At 32.7% G+C, this 15,798-nt stretch overlaps 19 non-coding genes across 19 annotated transcripts; all 19 read right to left on the bottom strand.

The window, feature by feature from the left end:
• Positions 1–53: 53 nt before the first annotated feature.
• Positions 54–125, bottom strand: TRNAG-UCC (transfer RNA glycine (anticodon UCC)). Its single transcript has one exon. It is a non-coding gene; the product is annotated as a tRNA-Gly (tRNA).
• A 962-nt stretch (positions 126–1,087) lies between these two features.
• Positions 1,088–1,159, bottom strand: TRNAG-UCC (transfer RNA glycine (anticodon UCC)). The gene has a single exon. It is a non-coding gene; the product is annotated as a tRNA-Gly (tRNA).
• A 135-nt stretch (positions 1,160–1,294) lies between these two features.
• TRNAG-UCC (transfer RNA glycine (anticodon UCC)) lies at positions 1,295–1,366 on the bottom strand. Its single transcript has one exon. It is a non-coding gene; the product is annotated as a tRNA-Gly (tRNA).
• A 134-nt stretch (positions 1,367–1,500) lies between these two features.
• Positions 1,501–1,572, bottom strand: TRNAG-UCC (transfer RNA glycine (anticodon UCC)). Its single transcript has one exon. It is a non-coding gene; the product is annotated as a tRNA-Gly (tRNA).
• Positions 1,573–2,667: 1,095 nt separating this feature from the next.
• On the bottom strand, positions 2,668–2,739 carry TRNAG-UCC (transfer RNA glycine (anticodon UCC)). Its single transcript has one exon. It is a non-coding gene; the product is annotated as a tRNA-Gly (tRNA).
• A 1,377-nt stretch (positions 2,740–4,116) lies between these two features.
• Positions 4,117–4,188, bottom strand: TRNAG-UCC (transfer RNA glycine (anticodon UCC)). Its single transcript has one exon. It is a non-coding gene; the product is annotated as a tRNA-Gly (tRNA).
• Positions 4,189–4,323: 135 nt separating this feature from the next.
• Positions 4,324–4,395, bottom strand: TRNAG-UCC (transfer RNA glycine (anticodon UCC)). Its single transcript has one exon. It is a non-coding gene; the product is annotated as a tRNA-Gly (tRNA).
• Positions 4,396–4,529: 134 nt separating this feature from the next.
• On the bottom strand, positions 4,530–4,601 carry TRNAG-UCC (transfer RNA glycine (anticodon UCC)). The gene has a single exon. It is a non-coding gene; the product is annotated as a tRNA-Gly (tRNA).
• Positions 4,602–5,696: 1,095 nt separating this feature from the next.
• Positions 5,697–5,768, bottom strand: TRNAG-UCC (transfer RNA glycine (anticodon UCC)). Its single transcript has one exon. It is a non-coding gene; the product is annotated as a tRNA-Gly (tRNA).
• Positions 5,769–6,938: 1,170 nt separating this feature from the next.
• Positions 6,939–7,010, bottom strand: TRNAG-UCC (transfer RNA glycine (anticodon UCC)). The gene has a single exon. It is a non-coding gene; the product is annotated as a tRNA-Gly (tRNA).
• A 134-nt stretch (positions 7,011–7,144) lies between these two features.
• On the bottom strand, positions 7,145–7,216 carry TRNAG-UCC (transfer RNA glycine (anticodon UCC)). The gene has a single exon. It is a non-coding gene; the product is annotated as a tRNA-Gly (tRNA).
• Positions 7,217–7,351: 135 nt separating this feature from the next.
• Positions 7,352–7,423, bottom strand: TRNAG-UCC (transfer RNA glycine (anticodon UCC)). Its single transcript has one exon. It is a non-coding gene; the product is annotated as a tRNA-Gly (tRNA).
• A 342-nt stretch (positions 7,424–7,765) lies between these two features.
• TRNAG-UCC (transfer RNA glycine (anticodon UCC)) lies at positions 7,766–7,837 on the bottom strand. Its single transcript has one exon. It is a non-coding gene; the product is annotated as a tRNA-Gly (tRNA).
• Positions 7,838–7,971: 134 nt separating this feature from the next.
• On the bottom strand, positions 7,972–8,043 carry TRNAG-UCC (transfer RNA glycine (anticodon UCC)). Its single transcript has one exon. It is a non-coding gene; the product is annotated as a tRNA-Gly (tRNA).
• Positions 8,044–8,657: 614 nt separating this feature from the next.
• TRNAG-UCC (transfer RNA glycine (anticodon UCC)) lies at positions 8,658–8,729 on the bottom strand. The gene has a single exon. It is a non-coding gene; the product is annotated as a tRNA-Gly (tRNA).
• A 1,997-nt stretch (positions 8,730–10,726) lies between these two features.
• On the bottom strand, positions 10,727–10,798 carry TRNAG-UCC (transfer RNA glycine (anticodon UCC)). The gene has a single exon. It is a non-coding gene; the product is annotated as a tRNA-Gly (tRNA).
• Positions 10,799–12,175: 1,377 nt separating this feature from the next.
• TRNAG-UCC (transfer RNA glycine (anticodon UCC)) lies at positions 12,176–12,247 on the bottom strand. The gene has a single exon. It is a non-coding gene; the product is annotated as a tRNA-Gly (tRNA).
• A 136-nt stretch (positions 12,248–12,383) lies between these two features.
• Positions 12,384–12,455, bottom strand: TRNAG-UCC (transfer RNA glycine (anticodon UCC)). Its single transcript has one exon. It is a non-coding gene; the product is annotated as a tRNA-Gly (tRNA).
• A 3,189-nt stretch (positions 12,456–15,644) lies between these two features.
• Positions 15,645–15,716, bottom strand: TRNAG-UCC (transfer RNA glycine (anticodon UCC)). The gene has a single exon. It is a non-coding gene; the product is annotated as a tRNA-Gly (tRNA).
• Between the last annotated feature and the right edge of the window lie 82 nt (positions 15,717–15,798).

Here is a 15,798-nt window from a genome sequence, read left to right as displayed (position 1 = left end):
GTTCTTCCCCAGTATTATTTACAGATATGTAGCATGTAAAATTGGAATTGAAATGGGATGGCCGGGAATCGAACCCGGATCAACTGCTTGGAAAGCAACTATGCTAACCATTACACCACCATCGCTCAATGAATATTATATAAAATTCTTCTCTTAATTATTTACAAAAACAGACTACGAATAATTAAATATAGAAAGAAATTATCGTTCTTCTCCAGTATTATTTACAGATATGTAGCATGTAAAATTGGAATTGAAGTGCGATGGCCGGGAATCGAAGCCTGATCAACTGCTTGGAAGGCAACTATGCTAACCATTACACCACCATCGCTCAATGTATATTATATAAAATTCTTCTCTTAATTAATTAACAAAAGGAGAATACGAATAATTAAATAAAGAAAGAAATTATCGTTCTTCTCCAGTATTATTTACAGATATGTAGCATGTAAAATTGGAATCGAAATGCGATGTCCGGGAATCGAAACCGGATCAACTGCTTGGAAGGCAACTATGCTAACCATTACACCACCATCGCTCAATGAATATTATATAAAATTCTTCTCTTAATTAATTAACAAAAGGAGAATACGAATAATTAAATATAGAAAGAAATTATCGTTCTTCTCCAGTATTATTTACAGATATGTAGCATGTAAAATTGGAATTGAAATGCGATGGCAGGAAATCAAACACGGATCAACTGCTTGGAAGGCAACTATGCTAACCATTACACCACCATCGCTCAATGAATATTATATAAAATTCTTCTCTTAATTAGTTAACAAAAACTGATTACGAATAATTAAATATAGAAAGAAATTATCGTTCTTCTCCAGTATTATTTTCAGATATGTAGCATGTAAAATTGGAATCGAAATGCGATATCCGGGAATCAAACCCGGATCAACTGCTTGGAAGGCAACTATGCTAACCATTACACCTCCGTCGCTCAATGTATATTATATAAAATTCTTCTCTTAATTAATTAACAAAAGGAGAATACGAATAATTAAATATAGAAAGAAATTATCGTTCTTCTCCAGTATTATTTACAGATATGTAGCATGTAAAATTGGAATTGAAATGCGATGGCAGGGAATCGAAGCCTGATCAACTGCTTGGAAGGCAACTATGCTAACCATTACACCACCATCGCTCAATGTATATTATATAAAATTCTTCTCTTAATTAATTAACAAAAGGAGAATACGAATAATTAAATATAGAAAGAAATTATCGTTCTTCTCCAGTATTATTTACAGATATGTAGCATGTAAAATTTTAATTGAAATGCGATGGCCGGGAATCGAAGCCGGATCAACTGCTTGGAAAGCAACTATGCTAACCATTACACCACCATCGCTCAATGAATATTATATAAAATTCTTCTCTTAATTATTTACAAAAACAGACTACGAATAATTAAATATAGAAAGAAATTATCGTTCTTCTCCAGTATTATTTACAGATATGTAGCATGTAAAATTGGAATTGAAGTGCGATGGCCGGGAATCGAACCCGGATCAATTGCTTGGAAGGCAACTATGCTAACCATTACACCACCATCGCTCAATGTATATTATATAAAATTCTTCTCTTAATTAATTAACAAAAGGAGAATACGAATAATTAAATAAAGAATGAAATTATCGTTCTTCTCCAGTATTATATAAAATTCTTCTCTTAATTAATTAACAAAAGGAGAATACGAATAATTAAATATTGAAAGAAATTGTCGTTCTTCTCCAGTATTATTTACAGATATGTAGCATGTAAAATTGGAATCGAAATGCGATGTCCGGGAATCGAAACCGGATCAACTGCTTGGAAGGCAACTATGCTAACCATTACACCACCATCGCTCAATGTATATTATATAAAATTCTTCTCTTAATTAATTAACAAAAGGAGAATACGAATAATTAAATATAGAAAGAAATTATCGTTCTTCTCTAGTATTATATAAAATTCTTCTCTTAATTAATTAACAAAAGGAGAATACGAATAATTAAATAAAGAAAGAAATTATCGTTCTTCAGTATTATTTACAGATATGTAGAATGTAAAATTGGAATTGAAATGCAATGGCCGGGAATTGAACCCGGATCTATTGCTTGGACGGCAACCTGAGCTAACCATTACACCACCATCGCTCAATGTATATTATATAAAATTCTTCTTTTAATTAATTAACAAAAGGAGAATACGAATAATTAAATATAGAAAGAAATTATCGTTCTTCTCCAGTATTATATAAAATTCTTCTCTTAATTAATTAACAAAAGGAGAATACGAATAATTAAATATTGAAAGAAATTGTCGTTCTTCAGTATTATTTACAGATATGTAGAATGTACAATTGGAATTGAAATGCAATGGCCGGGAATTGAACCCGGATCTATTGCTTGGACGGCAACTAAGCTAACCATTACACCACCATCGCTCAATGTATATTATATAAAATTCTTCTTTTAATTAATTAACAAAAGGAGAATACGAATAATTAAATATAGAAAGAAATTATCGTTCTTCTCCAGTATTATATAAAATTCTTCTCTTAATTAACTAACAAAAGGAGAATACGAATAATTAAATAAAGAAAGAAATTATCGTTCTTCTCCAGTATTATTTACAGATATGTAGCATGTAAAATTGGAATTGAAGTGCGATGGCCGGGAATCGAACCCGGATCAACTGCTTGGAAGGCAACTATGCTAACCATTACACCACCATCGCTCAATGAATATTATATAAAATTCTTCTCTTAATTAATTAACAAAAGGAGAATACGAATAATTAAATAAAGAAAGAAATTATCGTTCTTCTCCAGTATTATTTACAGATATGTAGCATGTAAAATTGGAATCGAAATGCGATGTCCGGGAATCGAAACCGGATCAACTGCTTGGAAGGCAACTATGCTAACCATTACACCACCATCGCTCAATGAATATTATATAAAATTCTTCTCTTAATTAATTAACAAAAGGAGAATACGAATAATTAAATATAGAAAGAAATTATCGTTCTTCTCCAGTATTATTTACAGATATGTAGCATGTAAAATTGGAATTGAAATGCGATGGCAGGGAATCAAACACGGATCAACTGCTTGGAAGGCAACTATGCTAACCATTACACCACCATCTCTCAATGAATATTATATAAAATTCTTCTCTTAATTAATTAACAAAAACTGATTACGAATAATTAAATATAGAAAGAAATTATCGTTCTTCTCCAGTATTATTTACAGATATGTAGCATGTAAAATTGGAATCGAAATGCGATGTCCGGGAATCGAAACCGGATCAACTGCTTGGAAGGCAACTATGCTAACCATTACACCACCATCGCTCAATGTATATTATATAAAATTCTTCTCTTAATTAATTAACAAAAGGAGAATACGAATAATTAAATAAAGAAAGAAATTATCGTTCTTCTCCAGTATTATTTACAGATATGTAGCATGTAAAATTGGAATCGAAATGCGATGTCCGGGAATCGAAACCGGATCAACTGCTTGGAAGGCAACTATGCTAACCATTACACCACCATCGCTCAATGAATATTATATAAAATTCTTCTCTTAATTAATTAACAAAAGGAGAATACGAATAATTAAATATAGAAAGAAATTATCGTTCTTCTCCAGTATTATTTACAGATATGTAGCATGTAAAATTGGAATTGAAATGCGATGGCAGGAAATCAAACACGGATCAACTGCTTGGAAGGCAACTATGCTAACCATTACACCACCATCGCTCAATGAATATTATATAAAATTCTTCTCTTAATTAGTTAACAAAAACTGATTACGAATAATTAAATATAGAAAGAAATTATCGTTCTTCTCCAGTATTATTTACAGATATGTAGCATGTAAAATTGGAATCGAAATGCGATATCCGGGAATCAAACCCGGATCAACTGCTTGGAAGGCAACTATGCTAACCATTACACCTCCGTCGCTCAATGTATATTATATAAAATTCTTCTCTTAATTAATTAACAAAAGGAGAATACGAATAATTAAATATAGAAAGAAATTATCGTTCTTCTCCAGTATTATTTACAGATATGTAGCATGTAAAATTGGAATTGAAATGCGATGGCAGGGAATCGAAGCCTGATCAACTGCTTGGAAGGCAACTATGCTAACCATTACACCACCATCGCTCAATGTATATTATATAAAATTCTTCTCTTAATTAATTAACAAAAGGAGAATACGAATAATTAAATATAGAAAGAAATTATCGTTCTTCTCCAGTATTATTTACAGATATGTAGCATGTAAAATTTTAATTGAAATGCGATGGCCGGGAATCGAAGCCGGATCAACTGCTTGGAAAGCAACTATGCTAACCATTACACCACCATCGCTCAATGAATATTATATAAAATTCTTCTCTTAATTATTTACAAAAACAGACTACGAATAATTAAATATAGAAAGAAATTATCGTTCTTCTCCAGTATTATTTACAGATATGTAGCATGTAAAATTGGAATTGAAGTGCGATGGCCGGGAATCGAACCCGGATCAATTGCTTGGAAGGCAACTATGCTAACCATTACACCACCATCGCTCAATGTATATTATATAAAATTCTTCTCTTAATTAATTAACAAAAGGAGAATACGAATAATTAAATAAAGAATGAAATTATCGTTCTTCTCCAGTATTATATAAAATTCTTCTCTTAATTAATTAACAAAAGGAGAATACGAATAATTAAATATTGAAAGAAATTGTCGTTCTTCTCCAGTATTATTTACAGATATGTAGCATGTAAAATTGGAATCGAAATGCGATGTCCGGGAATCGAAACCGGATCAACTGCTTGGAAGGCAACTATGCTAACCATTACACCACCATCGCTCAATGTATATTATATAAAATTCTTCTCTTAATTAATTAACAAAAGGAGAATACGAATAATTAAATATAGAAAGAAATTATCGTTCTTCTCTAGTATTATATAAAATTCTTCTCTTAATTAATTAACAAAAGGAGAATACGAATAATTAAATAAAGAAAGAAATTATCGTTCTTCAGTATTATTTACAGATATGTAGAATGTAAAATTGGAATTGAAATGCAATGGCCGGGAATTGAACCCGGATCTATTGCTTGGACGGCAACCTGAGCTAACCATTACACCACCATCGCTCAATGTATATTATATAAAATTCTTCTTTTAATTAATTAACAAAAGGAGAATACGAATAATTAAATATAGAAAGAAATTATCGTTCTTCTCCAGTATTATATAAAATTCTTCTCTTAATTAATTAACAAAAGGAGAATACGAATAATTAAATATTGAAAGAAATTGTCGTTCTTCAGTATTATTTACAGATATGTAGAATGTACAATTGGAATTGAAATGCAATGGCCGGGAATTGAACCCGGATCTATTGCTTGGACGGCAACTAAGCTAACCATTACACCACCATCGCTCAATGTATATTATATAAAATTCTTCTTTTAATTAATTAACAAAAGGAGAATACGAATAATTAAATATAGAAAGAAATTATCGTTCTTCTCCAGTATTATATAAAATTCTTCTCTTAATTAACTAACAAAAGGAGAATACGAATAATTAAATAAAGAAAGAAATTATCGTTCTTCTCCAGTATTATTTACAGATATGTAGCATGTAAAATTGGAATTGAAGTGCGATGGCCGGGAATCGAACCCGGATCAACTGCTTGGAAGGCAACTATGCTAACCATTACACCACCATCGCTCAATGAATATTATATAAAATTCTTCTCTTAATTAATTAACAAAAGGAGAATACGAATAATTAAATAAAGAAAGAAATTATCGTTCTTCTCCAGTATTATTTACAGATATGTAGCATGTAAAATTGGAATCGAAATGCGATGTCCGGGAATCGAAACCGGATCAACTGCTTGGAAGGCAACTATGCTAACCATTACACCACCATCGCTCAATGAATATTATATAAAATTCTTCTCTTAATTAATTAACAAAAGGAGAATACGAATAATTAAATATAGAAAGAAATTATCGTTCTTCTCCAGTATTATTTACAGATATGTAGCATGTAAAATTGGAATTGAAATGCGATGGCAGGGAATCAAACACGGATCAACTGCTTGGAAGGCAACTATGCTAACCATTACACCACCATCTCTCAATGAATATTATATAAAATTCTTCTCTTAATTAATTAACAAAAACTGATTACGAATAATTAAATATAGAAAGAAATTATCGTTCTTCTCCAGTATTATTTACAGATATGTAGCATGTAAAATTGGAATTGAAATGTGATATCCGGGAATCAAACCCGGATCAACTGCTTGGAAGGCAACTATGCTAACCATTACACCTCCGTCGCTATATGTATATTATATAAAATTCTTCTCTTCATTAATTAACAAAAGGAGAATACGAATAATTAAATATAGAAAGAAATTATCTTTCTTCTCCAGTATTATTCACAGATATGTAGCATGTAAAATTGGAATTGAAATGCGATGGCAGGGAATCGAAGCCTGATCAACTGCTTGGAAGGCAACTATGCTAACCATTACACCACCATTGCTCAATGTATATTATATAAAATTCTTCTCTTAATTAATTAACAAAAGGAGAATACGAATAATTAAATATAGAAAGAAATTATCGTTCTTCTCCAGTATTATTTACAGATATGTAGCATGTAAAATTGGAATTGAAATGGGATGGCCGGGAATCGAAGCCGGATCAACTGCTTGGAAGGCAACTATGATAACCATTACACCACCATCGCTCAATGAATAATATATAAAATTCTTCTCTTAATTAATTAACAAAAACAGAATACGAATAATTAAATATAGAAAGAAATTATCGTTCTTCTCCAGTATTATTTACAGATATGTAACATGTAAGATTTTAATTGAAATGCGATGGCCGGGAATCGAACCCGGATCAACTGCTTGGAAGGCAACTATGCTAACCATTACACCACCATCGCTCAATGAATATTATATAAAATTCTTCTCTTAATTATTTACAAAAACAGACTACGAATAATTAAATATAGAAAGAAATTATCGTTCTTCTCCAGTATTATTTACAGATATGTAGCATGTAAAATTGGAATTGAAATGCGATGGCCGGGAATCGAACCCGGATCAACTGCTTGGAAGGCAACTATGCTAACCATTACACCACCATCGCTATATGTATATTATATAAAATTCTTCTCTTAATTAATTAACAAAAGGAGAATACGAATAATTAAATATAGAAAGAAATTATCTTTCTTCTCCAGTATTATTTACAGATATGTAGCACGTGAAATTGGAATTGAAATGCGATGGCAGGGAATCGAAGCCTGATCAACTGCTTGGAAGGCAACTATGCTAACCATTACACCACCATCGCTCAATGTATATTATATAAAATTCTTCTCTTAATTAATTAACAAAAGGAGAATACGAATAATTAAATATAGAAAGAAGTTATCGTTCTTCTCCAGTATTATTTACAGATATGTAGCATGTAAAATTGGAATTGAAATGGGATGGCCGGGAATCGAAGCCGGATCAACTGCTTGGAAGGCAACTATGCTAACCATTACACCACCATCGCTCAATGAATAATATATAAAATTCTTCTCTTAATTAATTAACAAAAACAGAATACGAATAATTAAATATAGAAAGAAATTATCGTTCTTCTCCAGTATTATTTACAGATATGTAGCATGTAAAATTGGAATTGAAATGGGATGGCCGGGAATCGAACCCGGATCAACTGCTTGGAAAGCAACTATGCTAACCATTACACCACCATCGCTCAATGAATATTATATAAAATTCTTCTCTTAATTATTTACAAAAACAGACTACGAATAATTAAATATAGAAAGAAATTATCGTTCTTCTCCAGTATTATTTACAGATATGTAGCATGTAAAATTGGAATTGAAGTGCGATGGCCGGGAATCGAACCCGGATCAACTGCTTGGAAGGCAACTATGCTAACCATTACACCACCATCGCTCAATGTATATTATATAAAATTCTAAGGAGAATACGAATAATTAAATAAAGAATGAAATTATCGTTCTTCTCCAGTATTATTTACAGATATGTAGCATGTAAAATTGGAATTGAAATACAATGGCCGGGAATCGAAGCCTGATCAACTGCTTGGAAGGCAACTATGCTAACCATTACACCACCATCGCTCAATGAATTATATACAAAAATTCTTCTCTTAATTAATTAACAAAAACAGAATACGAATAATTAAATATTGAAAGAAATTGTCGTTCTTCAGTATTATTTACAGATATGTAGAATGTAAAATTGGAATTGAAATGCAATGGCCGGGAATTGAACCCGGATCTATTGTTTGGACGGCAACTAAGCTAACCATTACACCACCATCGCTCAATGTATATTATATAAAATTCTTCTTTTAATTAATTAACAAAAGGAGAATACGAATAATTAAATATAGAAAGAAATTATCGTTCTTCTCCAGTATTATATAAAATTCTTCTCTTAATTAATTAACAAAAGGAGAATACGAATAATTAAATAAAGAAAGAAATTATCGTTCTTCTCCAGTATTATTTACAGATATGTAGCATGTAAAATTGGAATTGTAGTGCGATGGCCGGGAATCGAACCCGGATCAATTGCTTGGAAGGCAACTATGCGAACCATTACACCACCATCGCTCAATGAATATTATATAAAATTCTTCTCTTAATTAACTAACAAAAGGAGAATACGAATAATTAAATAAAGAAAGAAATTATCGTTCTTCTCCAGTATTATTTACAGATATGTAGCATGTAAAATTGGAATCGAAATGCGATGTCCGGGAATCGAAACCGGATCAACTGCTTGGAAGGCAACTATGCTAACCATTACACCACCATCTCTCAATGAATATTATATAAAATTCTTCTCTTAATTAATTAACAAAAGGAGAATACGAATAATTAAATATAGAAAGAAATTATCGTTCTTCTCCAGTATTATTTACAGATATGTAGCATGTAAAATTGGAATTGAAATGCGATGGCAGGGAATCAAACACGGATCAACTGCTTGGAAGGCAACTATGCTAACCATTACACCACCATCGCTCAATGAATATTATATAAAATTCTTCTCTTAATTAATTAACAAAAAGAGAATACGATAATTAAATAAAGAAAGAAATTATCGTTCTTCTCCAGTATTATTTACAGATATGTAGCATGTAAAATTGGAATCGAAATGCGATGTCCGGGAATCGAAACCGGATCAACTGCTTGGAAGGCAACTATGCTAACCATTACACCACCATCGCTCAATGAATATTATATAAAATTCTTCTCTTAATTAATTAACAAAAGGAGAATACGAATAATTAAATATAGAAAGAAATTATCGTTCTTCTCCAGTATTATTTACAGATATGTAGCATGTAAAATTGGAATTGAAATGCGATGGCAGGGAATCAAACACGGATCAACTGCTTGGAAGGCAACTATGCTAACCATTACACCACCATCGCTCAATGAATATTATATAAAATTCTTCTCTTAATTAATTAACAAAAACTGATTACGAATAATTAAATATAGAAAGAAATTATCGTTCTTCTCCAGTATTATTTACAGATATGTAGCATGTAAAATTGGAATCGAAATGCGATTTCCGGGAATCAAACCCGGATCAACTGCTTGGAAGGCAACTATGCTAACCATTACACCACCATCGCTCAATGAATATTATATAAAATTCTTCTCTTAATTAATTAACAAAAGGAGAATACGAATAATTAAATATAGAAAGAAATTATCTTTCTTCTCCAGTATTATTCACAGATATGTAGCATGTAAAATTGGAATTGAAATGCGATGGCAGGGAATCGAAGCCTGATCAACTGCTTGGAAGGCAACTATGCTAACCATTACACCACCATTGCTCAATGTATATTATATAAAATTCTTCTCTTAATTAATTAACAAAAGGAGAATACGAATAATTAAATATAGAAAGAAATTATCGTTCTTCTCCAGTATTATTTACAGATATGTAGCATGTAAAATTGGAATTGAAATGCGATGGCAGGGAATCAAACACGGATCAACTGCTTGGAAGGCAACTATGCTAACCATTACACCACCATCGCTCAATGAATATTATATAAAATTCTTCTCTTAATTAATTAACAAAAACTGATTACGAATAATTAAATATAGAAAGAAATTATCGTTCTTCTCCAGTATTATTTACAGATATGTAGCATGTAAAATTGGAATTGAAATGGGATGGCAGGGAATCGAAGCCTGATCAACTGCTTGGAAGGCAACTATGCTAACCATTACACCACCATTGCTCAATGTATATTATATAAAATTCTTCTCTTAATTAATTAACAAAAGGAGAATACGAATTATTAAATATAGAAAGAAATTATCGTTCTTCTCCAGTATTATTTACAGATATGTAGCATGTAAAATTGGAATTGAAATGGGATGGCCGGGAATCGAAGCCGGATCAACTGCTTGGAAGGCAACTATGATAACCATTACACCACCATCGCTCAATGAATAATATATAAAATTCTTCTCTTAATTAATTAACAAAAACAGAATACGAATAATTAAATATAGAAAGAAATTATCGTTCTTCTCCAGTATTATTTACAGATATGTAGCATGTAAAATTGGGATTGAAGTGCGATGGCCGGGAATCGAACCCGGATCAACTGCTTGGAAGGCAACTATGCTAACCATTACACCACCATCGCTCAATGAATATTATATAAAATTCTTCTCTTAATTAATTAACAAAAGGAGAATACGAATAATTAAATATAGAAAGAAATTATCGTTCATCTCCAGTATTATTTACAGATATGTAGCATGTAAAATTGGAATTGAAATGCGATGGCAGGGAATCAAACACGGATCAACTGCTTGGAAGGCAACTATGCTAACCATTACACCACCATCGCTCAATGAATATTATATAAAATTCTTCTCTTAATTAATTAACAAAAACTGATTACGAATAATTAAATATAGAAAGAAATTATCGTTCTTCTCCAGTATTATTTACAGATATGTAGCATGTAAAATTGGAATCGAAATGCGATATCCGGGAATCAAACCCGGATCAACTGCTTGGAAGGCAACTATGCTAACCATTACACCTCCGTCGCTCAATGTATATTATATAAAATTCTTCTCTTAATTAATTAACAAAAGGAGAATACGAATAATTAAATATAGAAAGAAATTATCGTTCTTCTCCAGTATTATTTACAGATATGTAGCATGTAAAATTGGAATTGAAATGCGATGTCCGGGAATCAAACACGGATCAACTGCTTGGAAGGCAACTATGCTAACCATTACACCACCATCGCTCAATGAATATTATATAAAATTCTTCTCTTAATTAATTAACAAAAACTGATTACGAATAATTAAATATAGAAAGAAATTATCGTTCTTCTCCAGTATTATTTACAGATATGTAGCATGTAAAATTGGAATCGAAATGCGATATCCGGGAATCAAACCCGGATCAACTGCTTGGAAGGCAACTATGCTAACCATTACACCACCATCGCTCAATGAATATTATATAAAATTCTTCTCTTAATTAATTAACAAAAGGAGAATACGAATAATTAAATAAAGAAAGAAATTATCGTTCTTCTCCAGTATTATTTACAGATATGTAGCATGTAAAACTGGAATCGAAATGCGATGTCCGGGAATCAAACACGGATCAACTGCTTGGAAGGCAACTATGCTAACCATTACACCACCATCGCTCAATGAATATTATATAAAATTCTTCTCTTAATTAATTAACAAAAACTGATTACGAATAATTAAATATAGAAAGAAATTATCGTTCTTCTCCAGTATTATTTACAGATATGTAGCATGTAAAATTGGAATCGAAATGCGATATCCGGGAATCAAACCCGGATCAACTGCTTGGAAGGCAACTATGCTAACCATTACACCTCCGTCGCTCAATGTATATTATATAAAATTCTTCTCTTAATTAATTAACAAAAGGAGAATACGAATAATTAAATATAGAAAGAAATTATCGTTCTTCTCCAGTATTATTTACAGATATGTAGCATGTAAAATTGGAATTGAAATGCGATGGCAGGGAATCGAAGCCTGATCAACTGCTTGGAAGGCAACTATGCTAACCATTACACCACCATCGCTCAATGAATTATATACAAAAATTCTTCTCTTAATTAATTAACAAAAACAGAATACGAATAATTAAATATTGAAAGAAATTATCGTTCTTCTCCAGTATTATTTACAGATATGTAGAATGTAAAATTGGAATTGAAATGCAATGGCCGGGAATTGAACCCGGATCTATTGCTTGGACGGCAACTATGCTAACCATTACACCACCATCGCTTAACTAATATTATATAAAATTCTTCTCTTAATTAATTAGCAAAAACAGAATACGAATAATTAAATATTTAAAGAAATTATCGTTCTTCTCCAGTATTATTTAAAGATATGTAGGATGTAAAATTGGAATTGAATTGCGATGGCCGGGAATTTTTTTTTCACTTTTTTATTGTTCTTTAAGGATTACAGAGTAATTACATATGGAATACAATATACTATAACAGCAGGAGTATTACATGATTACAGGATGAATATACAAATAATATTTACAGCATTTATACAGTAGAGAAGTGTCACACAGATATCGACAAATAGGTTACAAGAGTGCTAAAATCGTGATTTGATGGAGAGAAGTAGAATTTTACCATGCTATTTTTGAACTTCTAATATATTCAGAAAGTACAATGTCCAGGTAGTTCGCAAATAGCTTTTTCTTTCTAGCGGGCGGAAAGTGTCTGTATTGAGCGCACAAGAAATCTTGATAGTCTGTTACAAAGCGTAGTTTTGAGGATTGTAGTATGTATTCAATCGTATGAGCTGCTAACGAGGTAATTGAATTGAGTTTAGTGGTTGGATAAAAGTGAAAGTCCGGTAGAACGAATATGCGAACTGTGGTAAGAGTAGGAACTGTACGGCAGATTTTGCTGACAGCTGTTTGGAATTTGAGCCATATTGTCGCTGCAGATCCACATTGAATTAAGCGATGCACAATATCATCTTCATTACCACATGTGACACAACTAGTAGTGTCACTTAATTTGAGACGGTGCTTTTTGGCATTCGTGGGGAGAAGCTCATTGACAACAGTGTACCAAGTCGATTGAACAGATCGTGGAATGTGACGAGCAAACACATTGCCCCAAATCTGGGACCAATTGTTGTTTGGATGTTTCAGTTCCATACGAGGAGGTTCAAGGTTCAGCTGGTTGAGGAGCAATATATAAAAGCACTTCACTGAAGTTATTGATGCTTGTTGTTCAGCACTCATATAAATATAATCAGCAACCACGTCTCTGAAATACCAGTAGCAACAAGGGATTGAATTAATATGGAGAGGCAAGTTTTTACCTATACGTTCGATACAATCAGCTAAGATACCATGGCTGACCCAATTTACATTGTGTTGAATATTTTCTAATGATCGAAACTTGAATAAAGCAGTAGCTTTACATTCAATATGAACAAGACCCAAACCTCCATGTCCGGTGGGTAGACATGTATATGGGTATTTGACTCTGAAGACGTGACCGTGCCAAAGAAACCAATTTCCAACACTGGTAAGACGTTTCGCAATGTGTGAGGGCATAGGTAGGATCTGGGCTAGATACCATAGTTTGGAAAATGCGAAAACATTTAGAAAATACACTCTGGACCGTAAACTGAGTTGACGGGATCTGTGAAGTGGGAGAACATGTCGCACAGTATTAACTAACTGGTTGTAATTTAACTGTATGGTTTCAGCAAGGAGAGGCGTGAAGGTTATCCCAAGGATTTTTAATTGGTCGACCGTTCGTATTTGTGTGATAAAAGAGTTCTGTACAAGTGGCAGTATTTTAGTCTTTGCACGATTTACCAGTGTGCCAGACATATTCACATAATCTTCAATGCATGCTTCTACAGAATGAAGATCCTCTTGGTCACGTAAGAACACCGTCACATCATCCGCATAACTGCAAACTTTTAATCCATTATTATGAAAAGAAATCCCTTGTATATGTGCTGCAATGTGCCAGAGTAGAGGACTAAGGGAAATAATAAAAAGGGGTCATGCTCAGAGGACAGCCTTGTCGGACACTGCGTTTGATTTTTATGGGCTCACTCAAAAATCCGTTTATTTTAAGTTTTGTTTGTGCTTCATCATAGAGTACACGAATCCATCTGATGAATTTCTCTCCTATGCCAAACTTTTGTAGAAGCGCCCATAAATAGGCATGATTTACTCTATCAAATGCCTGATGGAAATCAATAGATAAAACCGCAGGAGTGCTAGAGGAAGCTTGGCAACTAGCAATTACATCCCGAATCGTTTGCAGAAGATGATAGATTTTCCTATCTCCTACACTTGCAAATTGGTATGGCCCTGCCAAGGATTCCAAACATGGTTGTAGTCTGTTATTCAAGCAGCGGGCCAGAATTTTATAGTCAGAGTTCATTAGTGTGATGGGTCGGTAATCAGTAACTAAAGTCGCAGTATTTACTTTGGGAATAAGGACTGTCACTCCTGGAGATTTATACTTTTGCACAGGCGCATCACTGAAATATTCATTGACTATGTCTGTTAATGTGTATCCTATCAAAGGGAAGAAGCGTTGGTACCATTCTGCTGGAAGTCCATCTAGACCAGGAGATTTGTTAGAAGGGGCATTCATCACAGCAGATTCTACCTCTTCTTTCGAAATCGGGGTGTCCATCGCTCTAGCTGAATCATAATCGAGCACTGGAGAAAGGTTGTGGAAAATCTGTTGTTGGGTGTTTGCTTCGCCGCAGTCACCAAATAGGGAACTATAGTAGGTGTAAAACGCTGTTTTGATTTCAGAGAAAGAGGAAAATGTGTTCCCTTCGTCATCTTGAATGCGTGCTACTAATTTACTCGCACCACGCTTATACTCCTGTATAACATGATGTAGGGATGGCTCTTCTTCGAGGTCGAATATAGGAGATTTACTTCTGATAAGTACACCTTTCATTCTGTTTCTGGTCATGGTTAAAAGTTTTGCTTTAAATTTATTAACAGTACATAGAAGCGTACGATCAGAAGGTGCTGAATGTTGAGCATCACATAAACATAATCGAACCCGGATCAACTGCTTGGAAGGCAACTATGCTAACCATTACACCACCATCGCTTAACTAATATTATATAAAATTCTTCTCTTAGTTAATGAACAAAAACAGAATACGAATAATTAAATATTGAAAGAAATGATCGTTCTTCTCCAGTATTATTTACAGATATGTAGAATGTAAAATTGGAATTGAATTGCGATGGCCGGGAATCGAACCCGGATCAACTGCTTGGAAGGCAAGTATGGTAAAAATTACACCACCATCGCTCAATGAATAATATACAAAAATTCTTCTCTTAATTAATTAACAAAAACAGAATACGAATAATTAAATATTGAAAGAAATGATCGTTCTTCTCCAGTATTATTTAAAGATATGTAGGATGTAAAATTGGAATTGAAATGCGATGGCCGGGAATCGAACCCGGATCAACTGCTTGGAAGGCAACTATGCTAACCATTACACCACCATCGCTCAATGAATATTATATAAAATTCTTCTCTTAAATAATTAACAAAAACAGAATACGAATAATTAAGTATTGAAAGAAATGATC

The sequence above is a fragment of the Thermobia domestica genome, chromosome 7 (assembly GCF_964235325.1).
Source record: "Thermobia domestica chromosome 7, izTheDome1.hap1.1, whole genome shotgun sequence".
NCBI classification, from domain to species: domain Eukaryota; kingdom Metazoa; phylum Arthropoda; class Insecta; order Zygentoma; family Lepismatidae; genus Thermobia; species Thermobia domestica.
Note: the sequence above shows the minus strand (reverse complement) of the source record. Positions and strands in the feature narration are given on the sequence as shown.